Here is an 18659-nt window from a genome sequence, read left to right as displayed (position 1 = left end):
AATTTTCGAAAAATGTCTATTTTAAGGAGAATCGCGATTTCCAGAAATTGCACTATAATAGATATGTAAAGGGCGTCTCCATTGCTTGTCCACATAAGAATGCTGCATAGCGTTGTGTATTGATGATCTATCAAAATACAAAAATAAATAATATGAAACATAAGTGGTTTAATCGCCATGCAAGTTGGTTACCCTATGCGAAATTTTTCTTTGGATGTATGCCGGATTTCCTCTCTACTCCAAAGTTTCAAGTTCCTCTACATATAGACTCATTTTCCAAAACTGCATAGAAATAAATGACTCATTCACACAAAATATCCTAACGCAATTTACACATTTGTGTATCGGGAAAGTGGATGACAGTTGTGTTTAAGTTTTATATCCTTAGCTGCCCATGATTATGTTCTGTACACTGATCAATATTGTACATGTTATATATATTGTTATTGAAAATAAACTCAGAGAGCACTCCTAGTCAACAACACAAACATAGATGAAAAAAGACCAGATTGTATTTGATGCGTGAATAAAAATGTTTATTCAGAAATGTGTATCAGAGATTAAAAAAAAGACGAAATATACTGCTGAAGTCGTGTTATTTTTCATTTTGTTGGCATCAACATTGCGAGGCATATAGCACGTGTTTCCTCTGTCTTTAAAGAAATAACATAAAAAATGTGATGCTCATAATACGCGGGTTATTTTAAAGTGTGCACCACATTTTATATGTTATTCCGAATAGACAGAAAAAATATTACAGTTATTTCTTTTAGTTCTAAATTTCATTTTATACCTGAGTAAACCATGAAAAACGTTGATGCCTTTACGGTCATACTATGACAAAATTATTTCTTTGAGCTGATAAACAAAACAACGCCAGCCAATCAGAAGACGAGTTACATCCATAATTAAAATATATAATACCTTTATCACAATATTTCTAGTTCTATCAGACTTCTGTAGTTGTTTTGACACCAAAAACATACCAGTCTTATAAGCGCATAAAAATGTCTTCTCAAGAATTTTGTATTTTCACATTTTGCTCGTGACCTGACTTGAAATGAAAAAAAAAATGTTTTGCTTGAAGTGCTTGAAATAGCACTTGTCGCTTGATTTTCTAAACATAACCAAAAATAAACGTCACTTTACTTATCTGAATTTTGTACGTCTACATAAATCGAATACGAGTCACGAGAAGGTGTCTTCAACCTATGCCAACATTTGATAAAAATATATTCAACCTATGCCTACAAACAAAATACAATAGGTGTTGTTATAACAATTATTAATTAATAAAAGGTAAAATACAGTCAGCATATTTAAGCATTAAATAATACTCTTTAAAAATTCACAAACAAAAATATTTAGTATACATTTGCAAAATTGTGTTGCAGTAAAAAATGGAGTTACATGTATAAAAAATTCTAAATAGACAAAAATTATTAAAAAAAACCTTGATACTAGCAAAATTAAGTTGAAATAAATATTAAATTATTGTAAAAATGAAAGACTATTTTTTTTAAAATTAATCACATAACAATACTTGGGAAAAAAGTGACAAAAAAATGTTTCAATTGTACAATATTTTTTTCCATTTTTTCCCCATTATTTTGTTGTTTTAAATATGAAACATACTTTTAACAAGCAATAGAATATACAACTATAACATACTTCAACAGAAACTTTTTTTTAATCAAATTAATTTTGCAATATAAAATTAAAAAAAAAATATTAAAAAAAAAGATTTTTTGGTTCATTTACAGGCGGCAACTTTCCAGTTGGCACTATTTATCAACTTTGTTTTACAGATAGTTTAGAAAATTCAAGTACTATGTGTTTTTTTTTATTCATTACATATTGATTTGTGAGCTTCTGTCCAAGTTTGGTACAAATCCAGGATAGTGTAAGAAATTTGTTAAAATTTTAAAAACTTTGACAATAGAGTGAATGTAATGTTTCCTGACAGAAAAACTAAGTCCTTTTATAAGTAAAAACTTTCACCACAGAATGAATATTTGTGGACACCGCCACCGCCGCCGCCGACAGAATGTAGGATCGTTATGTCTTGTTTTTTTACTAAAAACAGAGAGCAGAATAAAAAAGGAAAAAACCAATTTTCCTCTTTTTTCACTCTAATTTCTGACAAGTGCAATTAGAGGCCAAAATAGGATCAGAACGTTATAAATTTATTCTATAACCCTTGTATTTGAGAAAAAATCATGAAAAACAAAGACAATTTTGTAAAATTAGTATTTATTTGATACATTTCAAAATAAATTTATACTGTATCCTACACTTTACTGTCCATTTTCATTCAACTCTCCGTAAATGATGCAACTTAGAATACATTTATTCTAAATGCATGATGCTTTCTGTATATAATCATTTATAAAATAAATTTATTATAAAGAGCCTTGATATCTATTATCAGTTCGAGAAAATCATAGAATAAATTTATTCTACATTTAATGTCATTTATGATTATAACAATATTTAAAATAGATTTATTTTAAAAGTTGTGTTATATTAAGGTATATAGGAAAAATTTTTTTTGAGACAAGTGCCTGTGATAATAATATATAAAATAAATTTATTTTAAAAGTAAAGTAATCTGTATGGTGAGGTTGAGACACAGAATAAATTTATTCTATGTTCAATGTGATTTTTGTCTTGTATAATAATATATAAAATAAATTTATTCTGAAAGTAAAGTAAGAAAGTAATCTGTAAGGTGAGATTGAGACACAGAATAAATTTATTCTATGTTCAATGTGATTTTTGTCTTGTATAATGATATATAAAATAAAATTGTTTTGAAAGAAAGTAATCTGTATGGTGAGGCTGTGACACAGAATAAATTTATTCTATGTTCAATGTGATTTTTGTCTTGTATAATAATATATAAAATAAATCTATTTCGAAGTAAAGTTATCTGTATGGTGAGGCTGAGACACAGAACAAATTTATTCTACATCCATATGAATTTTGTTCTATATAAAAATAATCTTAAAAGTATTACATGATACAAAATTAAAATAATTTAAAAGAAAATTCCAACGGTCTTATTTATTACAGACAAACTGATACAATAAATTGCTTTGCCAAACGAAACTGGATACGACTGCAGAGGTCAACTCTTTTAAAGACGGTGTGCACAAAGTTGATGGCAACTGTAAAATGCGCTTTTTTAAAAGCTTTAAGCATATTATATGTATATGTAATTTTAATATTTTTTTAAGAAGATTTGTTTTTCATGATTAAATGATGAATGCATGTCATAAGAATCCACATTACTAGTAAGGCAAATTAATATTTAATCTATAAAGCATGAAACGGACATATAGAAAACGTAAAAAAATCGGTATAACTTGTAACATTAAATTAGCATAAAATAGAGTTTTTGACCTAAAACTTATACAAATTTAACATTGTATCCCACATTTTCGTAAAATAGAATTGTATAGATTCAGACTGACATTATATGAAATTTACCGCAAAAAAATCAAAAACGACCATAGTAGATATGCTTGGAATGATTTGTAAGAAGTAGTAATTTGAAAGGACGAATAATCAAAATGGAAGAATCGGTAAGAAAAATATGTAATTGCTATCTTTTAATTTTCAAAATAACTTGGTATTAGAAATGTGGAAAACCAGAGGTTTAATAAAATCTGCAACATTTGAATGATATGATGGTCCAGACTGAACACCTGAATTTTTTAAATGTCCAGCTATTATGTTACAATCTAAAAGGGATCCACGACATCCATTTCTGAACAGGATCCACGACATCGTAGCTAATTATTTCCATTATACTGCGTTTGTGGACTCAGCTTTTTGCACGCCGTCTAAGCAGTTGGGACAAAAATGAACACAATTTTCGTGCATGATACAGGTCTGAATTTGGATTGCAATTAATTATTTGATGCAATATAGGTTTCTGACACAGATTAACGGTAGCCAAAGAACTTAGAATCTTTTATATCATTTGAATAATATTTAATTTTTGGCTTTTGTGCAAAACACTATGCTGTTGCGAATTGCCCCCCCCCCCCCCCCCCCAAAAAAATTAAAATAAATAAATTTACCTCTTTTTTATGCATTTGTGCAGAACACTATGCTGTTGCTATTTGAACCCTCACTCCAGAAAAAATATACCCTTGCCCCTCTTTTTTTTGGCAAAATGATTTTTGAAATTTCATTTTCAATTTCTGAAATCTGTAATGAGTGAAAATTACCCCCCCCCCCCCCTCAAAAATAATCTTTTCACCTACCCCCTCTTTTTAAAAAAAATCCTTTACGATATCATAATGGTCAAAATCTCAATTTAAATGACCTATTGAATTTGCAACCATCACTACCCATTTAAAAACAATATAAAAGTCTTAAAATAGAAAATGACATACATAATCACGGCTAACATCAATATTCCTTAATCATAGTAACTTCAAAAAATAAATTGACAGCCAATCACCACAGCATTTCTTTATACATAATGTAAAAACAGTGTACGATGGAAATCCGAACTTAACCTTGTAATTGTCCATTAACCAGGAAACCTTCTTTTGTTATCATGTGACGGCATACAAACAGTTCAAAAATACATCTAAGTCGTTTTTGTTTGCTTATAATATAATCCTGAACATTTTTGTTCAATGTTTTGTCACTGGTCATCTGTTAGAATAATTTGGGGTTGTTTTCTTTTCACACGAGAGACAACTTGAAGCTTCGTTATAATTCAGCTGGTACTAATCGTTAAGTAATCTGATCTTTTAGTGACATACAGATCTGTAGTTGGAATTATTCATCTTCAAACTCTTCTGAACTTTTCGAACAATCATCTTTGTAAATGTTAAATTCCCAAATACATGTTTCCATTATTCCGTTCAACCAAAGCTATCTGAAAGATCAAATATAAAAATGCAGTTCATACAAAACAAAATGGAAAATGTGTCTATGGGCTACAAATGATCCTGCTCGTAAATATGCACGTGTCAACTTCCACATTGAGATACATGTACAGGATTCAAGTAATTAAGACTGTTATGTGATTTAAACATTCGGTTGAGGCAAACTAATTAAAAGTTAATGGACGGAAACGAAAAATTCAGCATTTTGTATGTTTATAAATGGCCTTAACTCAAGAACGGTAGAAGTTAGGCCACTCTATTTAAATCTTGATCTGTGTTTTATGGTAATATGCATTGTATATACGATTTTTTACATTTGCTTGAGGCAAACTTAAGTTACAGAACAGAAGCAAAACATCCAGCTATTTTTATGTTTATAAATGGGCATAACTCAGGATGGTTAAGTCTTTAAAGTTAAAGTCAGGATGGTTACGAACTGTAACTTGTAAAGTAAGCAAATGTTCCAGAGAGATGTACAAGGACTGAAGGAGCAGCCAGATCTCATCGCCGTATAAATAAGATGTGCAAATGATTGTACAACTGCACATCACATATCAGGCCCTCGCTATAAAATTCATAATATATTCCTTTTCATAGAGTAACCGATTCTTTGCACGCATTCTTAAAATAATGACTTTTAATTCACTAATAACTATTCCGACCGAACTTCAATTGTCATAATAAGAATTATATTTAAAACAGCACTTTCAAAACCTTTTGCAATGAGATAAGAAAGAACACTTTTCAAAAACAATTATGATTCTTAATTTCAGCATTCTGAGATACTTCTTTCTAGCCAGTTAAAAGTTTAATCTTTTAAATTACCTCTAAATATTTTCCTCAAAATATATCCGTCCCTAATGTTCTCTGTGGTTGTAGTAACTTCTGCCATTTTATCTGTCTTTTAAACTTTTGTGTTTCTTTAAACAAATTCATTTTGATAGAAGTGTCTGGTGACTTATAAAGAACAGCGTATTATATTTTGACTGAAATGGTCATGTTATCCATGAAGATGCAGACTTTTTGTCAATTATTCTGTGTGCCAAACAAGAGTGTGAGTACAGTTCTTTAGGTACTTATGAAAATGTTCAAAACTGTTTTTTTTACATAAAATAATCTCTTGCTCGTTTATTCGTTTTTCGCAATGGTGTGTTATTTTTTTCATAGACTTATGAGTATAAATATCCTTTGGATTCAGTGGCGGATCCAGTTAGGGTTCTGTGCTTTGAACACCTTTTTTTTACGATCATTGGTTTTAAATTGGAACAAATGTTTAGAACCCTCTTTTAAAAATGATTGGTCCCGCCCATGGGTATCTTCCACTTTTTGCTAAAATAATAGGTACATTTTCCATCTTTCTATGCAACAATTTCATAGCTAGTGTGTCCAAACAGTTATTCTAAGACTAAGCGTAAAGAAAGTTAACTTTTTAATTTTTTAAATGTTTAAAGATTACTTCAACTTTCACCAGTAGGAAATAATAATGAGATTACCAATTAGAAATATTATTAATATCATAATAATTAAACTTAAGATAATAAATAATATTTATCTAATAATTTTACGTTCAAACTTATGTTCGCATGTTTTCAGATACCATCTCCAATATAAAAAAAAACACATCATGAAAAAATTAACTTGTTATGTGTTCCTCTTCTACTAGCTTCAAAATGTATCCAAAATCAAGAATGTGGAACATACTCTATCTGACATAATCATTTGGTAACTGATGCAATTAGTGTCTCGAGCTCTTTGATGCCCGTCTTGAAAATAAAAAAAACTAAATATAAAATAAACAACTCTGCTAATGCTCAGGTTAGTTGTCATATTATGCAACATACTTAATAATATAGAAACCAATGGAGATAACAAAGAATTTCTTTTGTCATACAAAACACTGTCAAAAACCCAAACATACTATCCACACTGATCTGTGTCCACACTTGTAGTATATAAATTTATCTTTGTGATAAAACAAATTGTCAGAGTAATATAGTCAAATTTAGTTATAGCATTAAGCTTTGCTTCATGATACACCTCTTTCTTTAATGATATGGTTATCGTTATCATAATCAGTTTTGGAGTTCCATAAATGTTTTATTCCAAATTGTACTTGTTTATATTGTCTAGTATGCATTGAGCATATATGTCCGGTATACATGACGGGACCCTAGTATCCTTGACCCCCACCCCTCAACCCACCTCTAGTAAATTGAGCAAAACTAACCTCCAATTTCTTGAACTGTGATGAATGTTTCATAAACGAAACTGGAAAACTATCCCGTCTATGTTTAACTTGTCTTTCCTCCTGTTGATGTCCACTGTCTGTCATCTTCGTTGCACGTACATAGAGAGAAATACCAAGTGATCATATTATACAAAATTACAGATCAGTGTCATATAAACTGGTCCGCCGTTCAATCTATAGCTTCGCACCGTCAGTGTAGCGATAAGTGAACACAACAGGGGTCCAGTTTAAGTGTCCTACGTCTTGTCATTAATTAGCTTGTGTTTCCATTTGAAGACTTCTCGGCATGTGGTAACACTAGGGTGCCTACAGTCAACGTACGCGTGCATTTATTTACATAAAATTGATAAGGCTTTTAAGCCGCGTTTGTTGTAATTAGTAATAATTATTTTACAACTTCTGATAGATATGCGGCACTTGTTTGCTAACATAAATTAAACAAATCGAAGGTTGCAAATTATTTGAATCTGTGTCATTTCATAGAGGTTATTAATGTATGGTCATTTTATATCTTTCAAATAAAATAATATGTTAAAAATGGACAACTACAAAATTATAATGGTCTGGATGGATGGTCCATCGATTTTGTATTCTTTTAATTTTTAAAACATTTTTTCTATTATAATATTATAATTTTGCTCATTATTCTCTATTTGATCATCCTTTTATTTTCTATTCTTTATATTTTTTTTGGATATGCTATATTTTTTGTCCTTTATTCCGCGTTTCCCAATCGCGTTATTTGATATTCTGTCAACTCCAACAAGACCCTCAAGTATTATTACCGATAAAATAGTCGTTTGAGAATGTGTATCATTTTGTCTTATCCTTTCTTTTATTTGTTTTAAAAGATTGGAAAGAAGGTATATATGTATGGGTGCTGCTGATTTTATGGACACTTAAGGGTGACTTGGGAATAGAATTGTCTTCATCCGCCAAAATAGAAAAAATGTAAAACCCGTATAAAAAGTTTACCGAAATTCATCCTGGTCTCGAGATCCTGGTGTACCCTTTATTACAGGTATTCCCCATGGTATGTATTGTTTTAAAATAGCTTTTCGTTCCGTGCATGTATGCATGAACTATTTGACACTACACGTTCTGCAACCACCAATCTGTCAATCAATCGATTTTATAGAAAAGATGTATCATATGTTACATCAAAACAATGTATAACGCCACCCGTTCATCTTTTTCTACAAAATGATATATGTGCAGATCACACTGCTGACATTACTAGACCAGGCCACATGTATATGACACTTCATCTATACCTGAGGCTGTGGATGGGGGTTTACAGAATAGAGAATAATGAACAAAAAATAGAAAGAATAGTATCGGAAGTATTGGAACAGAATATAAACAAACAGGAACATAAATTGTACGGCTCTAATTAGAAATGATTACAGTTCAAACACAGCTGCATCATACATTAAAGTTAACGGTCAATCAGACAGTCTTCTAAAGTTTACGAAAACAATAAATCTACAAATACTTAACACGCTTGGCCAAAGCAAATCAATCTAGGCAATTAAATACCGATCTTAGATAAGAAATAAATGTGCAAGTTTCACCCTATGACAGTTTTCAGATAAAAAAAAAAAGACGATTTTTAAGTTTGCTGAACATGTTGTGGCTAAAATTATGTGCATATTCAGGACTTGAACAAAATAACAATAAATACAGTAGATATAGGTTCGTAATGGAAAGTCTTTATTGACTTTGTCTTGTGTAAAAAGCTCTCTTGAAATCCCAGCGGGTTTAAGCAACTTTAAAGTAAGTGCTTTGGTACTTTTGTAGTTTATATAATTTTTTTTACTTAATTCGCCATTTATTATTTTATAATTTACATATGAAACAATAACCCGGATAAATCATTCCAGAAACATGATAGTGCTTACATTTTATAAGAGGATAACAAAATTAGAGAATTACATTTATTTAGATTGATATCCATGATGGAGCAAAGTTTCAACCACTTTTTTATGTCCCTTTTTATCATAAGATATTCGCGTCATTATTTATATAAAGAATGATGAGGATGACGATAAAAACGATGTCTGATGTCCAGTGGTAACTATTACAACATACATACACCCAGAATAACAACATGATTTATGTTATTAACACGTTTTGTACTAGACAAACTGAGTCAGATGTTTTGACGCATTTTTCAGCAGATACAAATAACTTTGTAAGAAGCTTAAGACGTGCCAAGACGCATTATTCTAACTTCAATCGTACCTGTATTCAAATGCTTTCATTACTTATAAACGAATGTTTTCTTAACCTTCATTATTTGTTTGATAAGAGCAATGTTACATGTAATATCATGGAAAAAAACATTGTTTTTTACGGAAAGCTGGAACAAGAAGCTAAGTCAACAGTGTTATATTCCGGACGTCAACACAAACAAAACAGCATGCAAATATATATATGGGGGATAAGTATACCATTATTTACACATCAGACTGTACTAGTTATATCATAACTTTGGATACACCAAACAAGGTACTTTATATATGAGTAACAGGCAATGTACGCCCTCTATTTTTTAGAACTAATTCATAACTATTTGTTTCATTTGTATTCATCCGTCAAATGTGTGTGTTCTGCAAGGTTCAGCAGTTCTTACCCTTTCATTTGATACATGTATTTATATAACTTACCAAAAATTATTCTGCATATAATATAGTTTGATTTAAATACGTAAGAACTACTATTTTTTTAAAATACGTACTTCTTTCCTTTTTGAACGCGCCCAAAATGGTTGGTGTAACATCTTACGAAGTCTATTCAATTTTTTGGGCAAACTTTTTCGCTCTGGCTGTTGCTAGTGGTCGTCTTACACGTGCAGTGTTGTGAGATACTTTTCGTTCCACGTTGAAGGTTTAATGTGACTTACAGCAATTACAGCGCTTAATTTTTTAATGTGTTTTTTTTTTAATGTGGTTATATATTCATTTTCTGTCACGGATTGATACCCAATATTCTTTTGTTTTTCTATGGAAAAAATGTTCCTTTACAAAAAAAAAATATTAGTAAATTCCAAACTTCGATTTTTTTATAATAATATTAATGATTTTTAATTTTAACAAGGAGGTTTTTATGAGATATTCTAACCTAACTAAACGAAAAAGAGAATTGTAATATAAAATCTTACGATTCTAAAGTTTCTTCGAACAAGATCTGTTATCATATGCTAATTACCCATATCATATTTTAATGACCACATACTGTGGCCATCGTGATCATATAAACCCTAATAAATTATAAACATTCGAATGTAAAATTTCGCACGATAGATAATGACAAACAAACGACGGAAATTACTTAATAAATCCACAGCGTGTATCTTAATATATTTGTCAGTACATGGATAATTTAACCCGAATAATCCAGTCGTTATATTACGATCACTTCGATCACTCCATTAACCATTTCATCGAGAAAAGTAGTGGATAGGGGCTCTGAATTATTCGATTTAGTACATGGAGGAAAGATATTCAAAGATTAGGAGCGACGATTCAATTTCCATTTGTGTATTGTATTTGTCGTGGTTGAAACGGCACCAGGAACATATCAGGATAGACAACAAAAGTCTGTAAGTATCTAGTTTATGTCTTTATAAATATTAACATAGATATTATAATAGATATAGGAAGGTGTGGTGTGAGTGCCAATGAGACAACTCTCCATCCAAATAACAATTTAAAAAGTAAACCATTATAGGTTAAAGTACGGCCTTCAACACGGAGCCTTGGCTCACACCGAACAACAAGCTATAAAGGGCCCCAAAATTACTAGTGTAAAACCATTCAAACGGGAAAACCAACGGTCTAATCTATATAAACAAAATGAGAAACACGTATATATTACATAAACAAACGACAACTACTGTACATCAGATTCCTGACTTAGGACAGGTGCAAACATTTGCAGCGGGATTAAACGTTTTAATGGATCCAAATCTTATAAGCCTTTCATGCCTTCTGTTGACAAATTTTCTTAACTATGCACTATTTTAGTAGACCACCGATGTCCTTTTTGAACTAAAAGAACCTCTTTGAAAAGACACACCTCAGTCGAATCTTTCTTCTCAAATGAATGCCTGAATGGTCATCAAATTTATACTTGTTATGGGCAGGCATTTTCGAATAATTTAAAAAAAAATGTATTAATTCTGACTGCAAAATTAAGGAATTTTAAATGGTAAAAAATATACATTGTATCTCGAGGGAAATGTACACACTTAGACAACAGTGAATTTTTCATAAATATTATATAATGGTAAAAGTGTAGCATACACAATCATGATATATATCATGTGTACTAACGATTAAACTCTGGAAGAAATATAGTCAAGCATGAATACAAATTAATGGGTCCTATTTGGAAAAAATAAATTTTCTCAGAAAGGTATCTCTTTCTTCAGAGGTTTATATGAAACGTTCATGTCTGTTGTGCAGTCCGGATGTTTTTTTCTTTCTCCGACGCCTGTATGCGAGACATAGTAGGTATTGCAACCCAGCGGCACCGGCGACGATGGTGTACACTCTTTGTTTGAAGCATTATATTTCATAGGTTAGACAATCTAAATGTTTCATACGATATGTTACGAAATTTCCGTCTGTCATATATCAATGTCCCGGCAACCTCATTTTCATGGTTCAGTAACTGCTTGATACATTTTGTTTTGTTAAATAAAAAACTCACTTATTATGAGTAATATGATAACTATGTTTGGTATATGGGTTCCTAGCAACATTTACATGTTCGTCAGCTAGGTACATGTAGGGTGAACCTGACCTGGACCTTATTCCATGGATCATTTATCAAAGATAAAGTAACTTAAGCAAGACTGTATCTAGATACTATAACTAGTCAGTCATCTATATTTGCTGTATTGATTATTGAAATGATTGTAAGCTGTAAATATCCACCCGATAGGTTCCGTCTGATCTTGGCCTCAATTTCATAGTTCATTGGCCGATGTATGGTGTTGTGTTTTGGTCTATTTCTCAGATGCCTTAAGCAGTAGGGTACCAATATAATGTGTATCATGTATGGAATCATTGTCAGCTGGAAATGTCCGTCTGACAGGTCTCAATTGACTTCGACCTCATTTTTATGGTTCATTGGACAATTTTTAGTTGTGTGGTTGGGTCAATTTTTCGGGCATTATAAGCAATAGGTCAATAATATGTAGTGCTTGGTATATAAAGACACCGATTCATTGTGCAAGTTTGTCATTTGTTATCTGGCTGTCGACGGATAATAATCGCTCCTGAAGGAATACCAGAAATTGAAGAATTGTTATTTGAAGCTGGAAAGTAAGTTTATAAACCTAGTTGAGTTGAAAACGTTGTGGTTTTGAAGCAGGCGGTTTTTAAAGTCTTTACGATTGTTGCAAGCTACCGGGTTGTTCCGATACTGTAATTTCTCTCGAGAATGGTCGCAGTCCCTCGAACAGGTGGTTTGTAATAGTCTGGTGACTTTTGTACTTCGGAGACTAGGTATTACAATTATTTCAAGCTACCGCGTTGTTCCGAAACTGTAATTTCCCTTGGGAATGGTCGCAGTCCCTCGAACAGATAGCTTGTAATAATCTGGTGACTTAGGTGCTCCGGAGACTAGGTGCTTCAAAACAAGTTGTCTCAGGGACTAGGTGCTTCAGAGACTAGTCATTTAAGGACTAGGTGTTTAAGGGACTGGGTGTCTCAGAACTGGGTGTTTGTGAAACCTATGATTTTTGAAGAGTGTTCTTAATCAAGTTTAATATAATTGTTTGTCAAATCGGTTGGGACCTCAGAGTCAGTGAAAGGATCAAGGATAAATTGAGGTTATAGTTTTCAGGCTACTTTTTGATATACAGTTATTTGTGTGAATATTATTATTTCTTTATTAAGTTTCGAAGTTTAAAAACTGGTCTTGTAGTTTTTAAGGAAAGCTTCAAAGTTGTATAGTTAGGTTTTCGAGTTAATTAAAACATTGATATTGGAGTATCTCAGATTCTGTGAAAACGGATACGAACATATAGTTCATAAGCCAAACACGTTACAGAGGCATGATGAATAATTTATCGTGGTGGAAGGAAGAGAAGCGACACACAAAATGAGGTCTTCTCGTTTAATAGTATACATGACAACAATCATACATTGTAGTTGTGCATTGCTAATGTTAAGTATACGTGATATTTGTAGTAAAACCTCCATACTAAAGACTTTCAACATGATTTGAATGATAAGTAAGAAAAAGGCGAGACATTTGCACTCATATTTGGGTAATAAAATGTGTAAAATGTTGACAAAAGTACATGTACCTAAATTTCAATATATTTTTGTATCAGAGTGCCGAAGGAGCATCTTTAATATTTTGACAGGAAAATGGACATTTTGTTGAATGGGGGAATGTGTTGGGTACATTACTCATACTTTTGCCTGAGGAAGCTGCTGTTCTTTTTGAAACATGTCTTACTTTTTTCTGGTATGTTGAATGGGGTAGGTAAAAGTATTGTCAACACAAGTCCTGTGTGTTGTTTAAAACTTAATGAACCCTGTTTTTTAATTGTAATGTGTGTCCTCAGTTCGCTGTCTCCTAGGCATGAACCATTCATCTGTTTTAAGACTTTATGATTGATTGATTGATTGATTGATCATGACTGGCTGAATGTCCAATGGCAAATATTACATGCATATTCAGGAAGTTGGGAACGATTCATGCCAATCCTGATAAAAAATAAAGAAATATGCCTGAAGAAAATTAATAACAGAGTAAAAGAGGGACGAAAGATACCTAAGGGACAGTCAAACTCGTAAATCTAAAACAAACTGACAACGTCATGGCTAAAAATGAAAAAGACAAACAGAAAAACAATAGGACACATGACACAACATAGAAAACTAAAGAATAAACAACACGAACCCCACCAAAAACTAGGGGTGATCTCAGGTGCTCCGGAAGGGTAAGCAGATCCTGCTCCACATGCGGCACCCGTCGTGTTGCTTATGTGATTACAAATCCGGTAAATAGTCTAATTCGGTAGGTCAAATTCATCGTAAGTGTTCCTGCATTTTAACTTCAAATATTTCTTGTAGAGTGAGAAAAATGTTATGCAACACCAGCAAAAAAGGTTAGATTGTTATTCAGTCCTGACTTATACAGTGTTTCTGAAGATGGAGATTAGGTATGTAATAATGAGTTTTTAATTTGATAGTGTTGACTTTTAAATTGTAGAAGTTTAATGAGTTACTGTACGTTAATCCCTTTATTGTATAAAAATTCAACAACTGCTGTTCAAGTGTAGCTCGAATAATTCAAGCCCTTTCTGTGTCCGATTTTCTCCAACACGAGGTTAATGTAGCCTTCGTAGATCAGCGGAATATAACTGAATTATTCGGGTTAGTTCAAGTGCATAGCATAGCCATCTTTATCTTGCTGTATCCAGAGGCAATATATATATATATATATATATATATATAAGAAGATGTGGTATGGGTGCCAATGAGACAACTCTCCATCCAAGTCACAATTTATAAAAGTAAATCATCAAAGGTCAAAGTACGGACTTCAACAGTGAGCAAGACTCTAATTAATGACAATTAAAAGAGTGAATAATATTATATAAACAAAATAGACACCATAAATAAAAGAAAGACAGACAGTTTCTTCATCAAATATAATAAATTTTGGTATGATAATTAAAATGTTTGAAATTGTTTTGAATTTGTCGTTACTTCTTTCAGATCAGGCCTATCCAGAAGCAAGAAAAAGAACAATTCATAGCACGTTCATCTACAGAGAAAGACATGTTTAAAAAAACAGATTTATTTTCAATTTTAGAAAAACCTGTTGAACTTTTACTATTTCTTATCTGTTTATTTTACATTTATATGTTGATATTTTTTTTTTAAATTGCTGCACAGTTTTTCTATTCAGTCCCATATAACAAAAATAGTCAGATCGCAACTTCAAATAAAATACATTTTTATGAATGTTATATGTCATTAAATAGACATGAAAGATGGAAAATTATATAGTAACACATTTTTTATGACCTAAATGTATTGTCAAGGTAAATTTATTATGTGAACATATCAAATATTATAAAAAATACTGCTGGTTTAAAATAAAATTATTCTATGTAGCCTAATGTATTCATACAGATCAGTGTATTTTTTCCTAAACAAATTTTACATATTTTTATAACCAGAATAAATTTATTCTGTGTCTCAACCTTTTAAGTTAACACAACTACTGTACTATCAAAATAGATTTATTTTATATATCATAATACTTTTAATCCACATTGAATGTAGAATAAATTTATTCTGTGTCGCCTCCTTAATATGATAACTGTACTTTCAGAATAAATTTATTTTATATATTATTATACAAGACAAAAATCACATTGAACATAGAATAAATTTATTCTGTGTCTCAACCTCACCATACAGATTACTTTACTTTCAAAATAAATTTATTTTACATATTATTATAATCATAAATGACATTAAATGTAGAATAAATTTATTCTGTATCACAGCCTCAGCATACAGATTACTGGACTTTCAAAATAAATTTATTTTAAATATTGTTATAATCATAAATTACATTAAATGTAGAATAAATTTATTTTATGATTTTCTCGAACTGATAATAGATATCAAGGCTCTTTATAATAAATTTATTTTATAAATGATTATATACAGAAAGCACCATGCATTTAGAATAAATTTATTCTAAGTTGCATCATTTACGGAGAGTTGAATGAAAATGGACAGTAAAGTGTAGAATTCAGTATAAATTTATTTTGAAATGTATCAAATAAATACTAATAAAACATAATTGTCTTTGTTTTTCATGATTTTTTCTCAAATACATGGGTTATAGAATAAATTTATTACGTTCTGGTCTTATTTTGGCCTCTAATTGCACTTGTCAGAAATTAGAGTGAAAAAAGAGGAAAATTGGTTTTTTCCTTTTTTATTCTGCTCTCTGTTTAAAGGAAAACAACATGACACCAGTTGCTTGTGCAGACGCAGCATCAATACATATATCTTAAAGTATGACTTTTGAGGCAATCATATTAGTGAAATTTGTCTAATTCTCAAAATGTGTTGGAATTAATAGTGAACATTTAAAATAAATATTTTACATGAGTCAGTATCTATGAAATTCATGAGTTTCAATAGTGGTGTATGCCATTTTATTTTAAGGAATCTATTTAACATAAAATTGAATATTTTTATCATATATTTCTATATTATTCATGAAAATGGCACTCATAGATATTCAATATGACTGGATGATTGTTTCTTAAATAAAAATTCATAAAATCCCTTTTCCCCCATTATTTCATTATACTAATTTTAAACTTATTCCTTTATGAAATAGAGATCATCAATACAAACAATTACCTACATTTTCACTAGTACTTGTAAAAAATAATTATATTGAGTAGACATCAATGCTAGGTTTAAACTGGTTGTAGATTGATTAGTCCCTAATAATTTATGTTTTTATAACACTTAATCTGTAACAAATTATTCAACCTATGCCAACATTTTTTCACACAATATTATACCTAAATTTTAAAATGTTGGCATAGGTTGAATGAACCCACGAGAATTATTTAGAAATGATATGTAAATTTGAAATGGCTTTAACTTTTATTTAGACAGGTTGCCCTGACAGAAAATAAATATACACACCAAAATACACCATTTAAACGAAACATAATGACTGTCGTTGCAAAAATCAAGGTTCCTGAGCTATTTTAAAAGTCGAAGCGAGACACTTCATGTTGAAAATTGGCTAACAAGGTCATTACAAAAACAGCTTGCCGGGATAAAACTTTAAAACGTATATGTCCAGAGAATAAGCCAGTCCAAACCTTGTGTAGTCGTTGGACTTTTATTTAGGTTCCTTCGTAAAGTTAAAATGTCCCTATTTCAAGAAGAATAACCTCACGAAAAACACGACGGGCAACTTATGATATCCTTGCTATAAAGATTTTAATGATACCAAGGCAGTCCATTTCAAACTATTATCACGTGGTACAATTCTCAAACATATATTATTTATTAATAAGCAAAAGTACTACTGATTTCGGTCTATGAGGAAAAAATGATGTTTTTTCACTCTTCCTTCGTTAATGGTAGATTTCGATAATTTGAATTGGTATTTCAGTGGTCCAGTATAAAGCTATAATACTTTCCCACAGCAGGAAGATTGCAAGATTGAATCTCAAAGCCGGAGGTGATCAAGCAATATCCTAAATCAAAGAGGGACGAAAAATACCAAAGGGACAGTCAAATTCATAAATCTAAAACAAACTGACAACGCCATGGCTAAAAATGAAAAAGACAAACATACAAACAATAGTACACATGACACAACATAGAAAACCAAAGAATAAACAACACGAACCCCACAAAAACTAGGGATGATCTCAGGTGCTTCGGAAGGGTAAGCAGATCCGTCTCCACGTGTGGCACCCGTCTTGTTGCTTATGTGATATCAAATCCGGTAAATAGTCTAATTTGGTAGGTCACATTCATGAAAGGGAAGGGGATTGTAGTTACGACGTAAGGAACATATCCAATATCAATTGTGAAAGGGTTATTCCATAACGGTCAACCAACTCGTGATGGCGTCCGTAAAATGTACAAAGGGATGATTTCAACTTCACCATTTTAAACTCTTGGTTTAATAGCTTCCTTGTGAGCAGCAACCCTCTATCAAGAAAATCATGATAGGAATGTTACTTTACTTCTTTATTTAACTTACTTCCAATTTCAAAAGGAGCATTCTTAATATATGCAGAATTCAAATTAAAAAAAGCGAATACTGTTTGTTTTTAAAGAACTCGTGTTTAAACTGCACCGCCACCTCACCCTTTTCAATATGGACCAACACAACAAGAATAACGATAGGAACATGAAAAGGTTTAATAGAAATGCAATTATGCCAATTCCTATGTCGAATTAAAATTTTGTCCGCTGATAGGCGAATTGTACATTTTTTATTTTTTTATTTTATTTTTGTACAAATGGCCATTGTGGTTTTAAAACTTTCGACTTTTTAAGTTTCAATGTCTGAACGTTTGTCCTTGTACAAATGGATATAAATACAAGACGATTTTGGTCATGATTTGTTCACATTTATAGAGAGCACCTTGTAGGTTGAATGATTTTTATCTTACCTTCTTTTTCCTGCTTCCAAATACCTTTAAATATGATGATTTCATCCATCCAAAATCGTCAATAGTTATATTGTAAGAAAGTTGCAATTGTTAGAATTTCTTATTTATTTGTGTCTATATCTGCATAAGGAAATGTTCAACTTGAAATAGTAGTCAGTTAAAAATTAAAATATGATTTAGCTGTAAATTTGAATCAGGTAGTAGTTAAACATGAATGAAAAAAAATCATTTTCGCTCTGGGACTTATCATTTCATTTAAGCTTTACAAATGACTGACGAAAGAAGATAAATATTT

General features: G+C 31.0%; 1 long non-coding RNA gene across 1 annotated transcript; it reads left to right on the top strand.

The window, feature by feature from the left end:
• Positions 1-10525: 10525 nt before the first annotated feature.
• Positions 10526-16005, top strand: LOC134699286 (uncharacterized). Its single transcript, XR_010103545.1, has 3 exons — positions 10526-10762; positions 14256-14344; positions 14904-16005. It is a non-coding gene; the product is annotated as an uncharacterized LOC134699286 (long non-coding RNA).
• Positions 16006-18659: the final 2654 nt, after the last annotated feature.

This window comes from Mytilus trossulus, unplaced genomic scaffold, assembly GCF_036588685.1.
Source record: "Mytilus trossulus isolate FHL-02 unplaced genomic scaffold, PNRI_Mtr1.1.1.hap1 h1tg000050l__unscaffolded, whole genome shotgun sequence".
Lineage (NCBI taxonomy): Eukaryota > Metazoa > Mollusca > Bivalvia > Mytilida > Mytilidae > Mytilus > Mytilus trossulus.
Note: the sequence above shows the minus strand (reverse complement) of the source record. Positions and strands in the feature narration are given on the sequence as shown.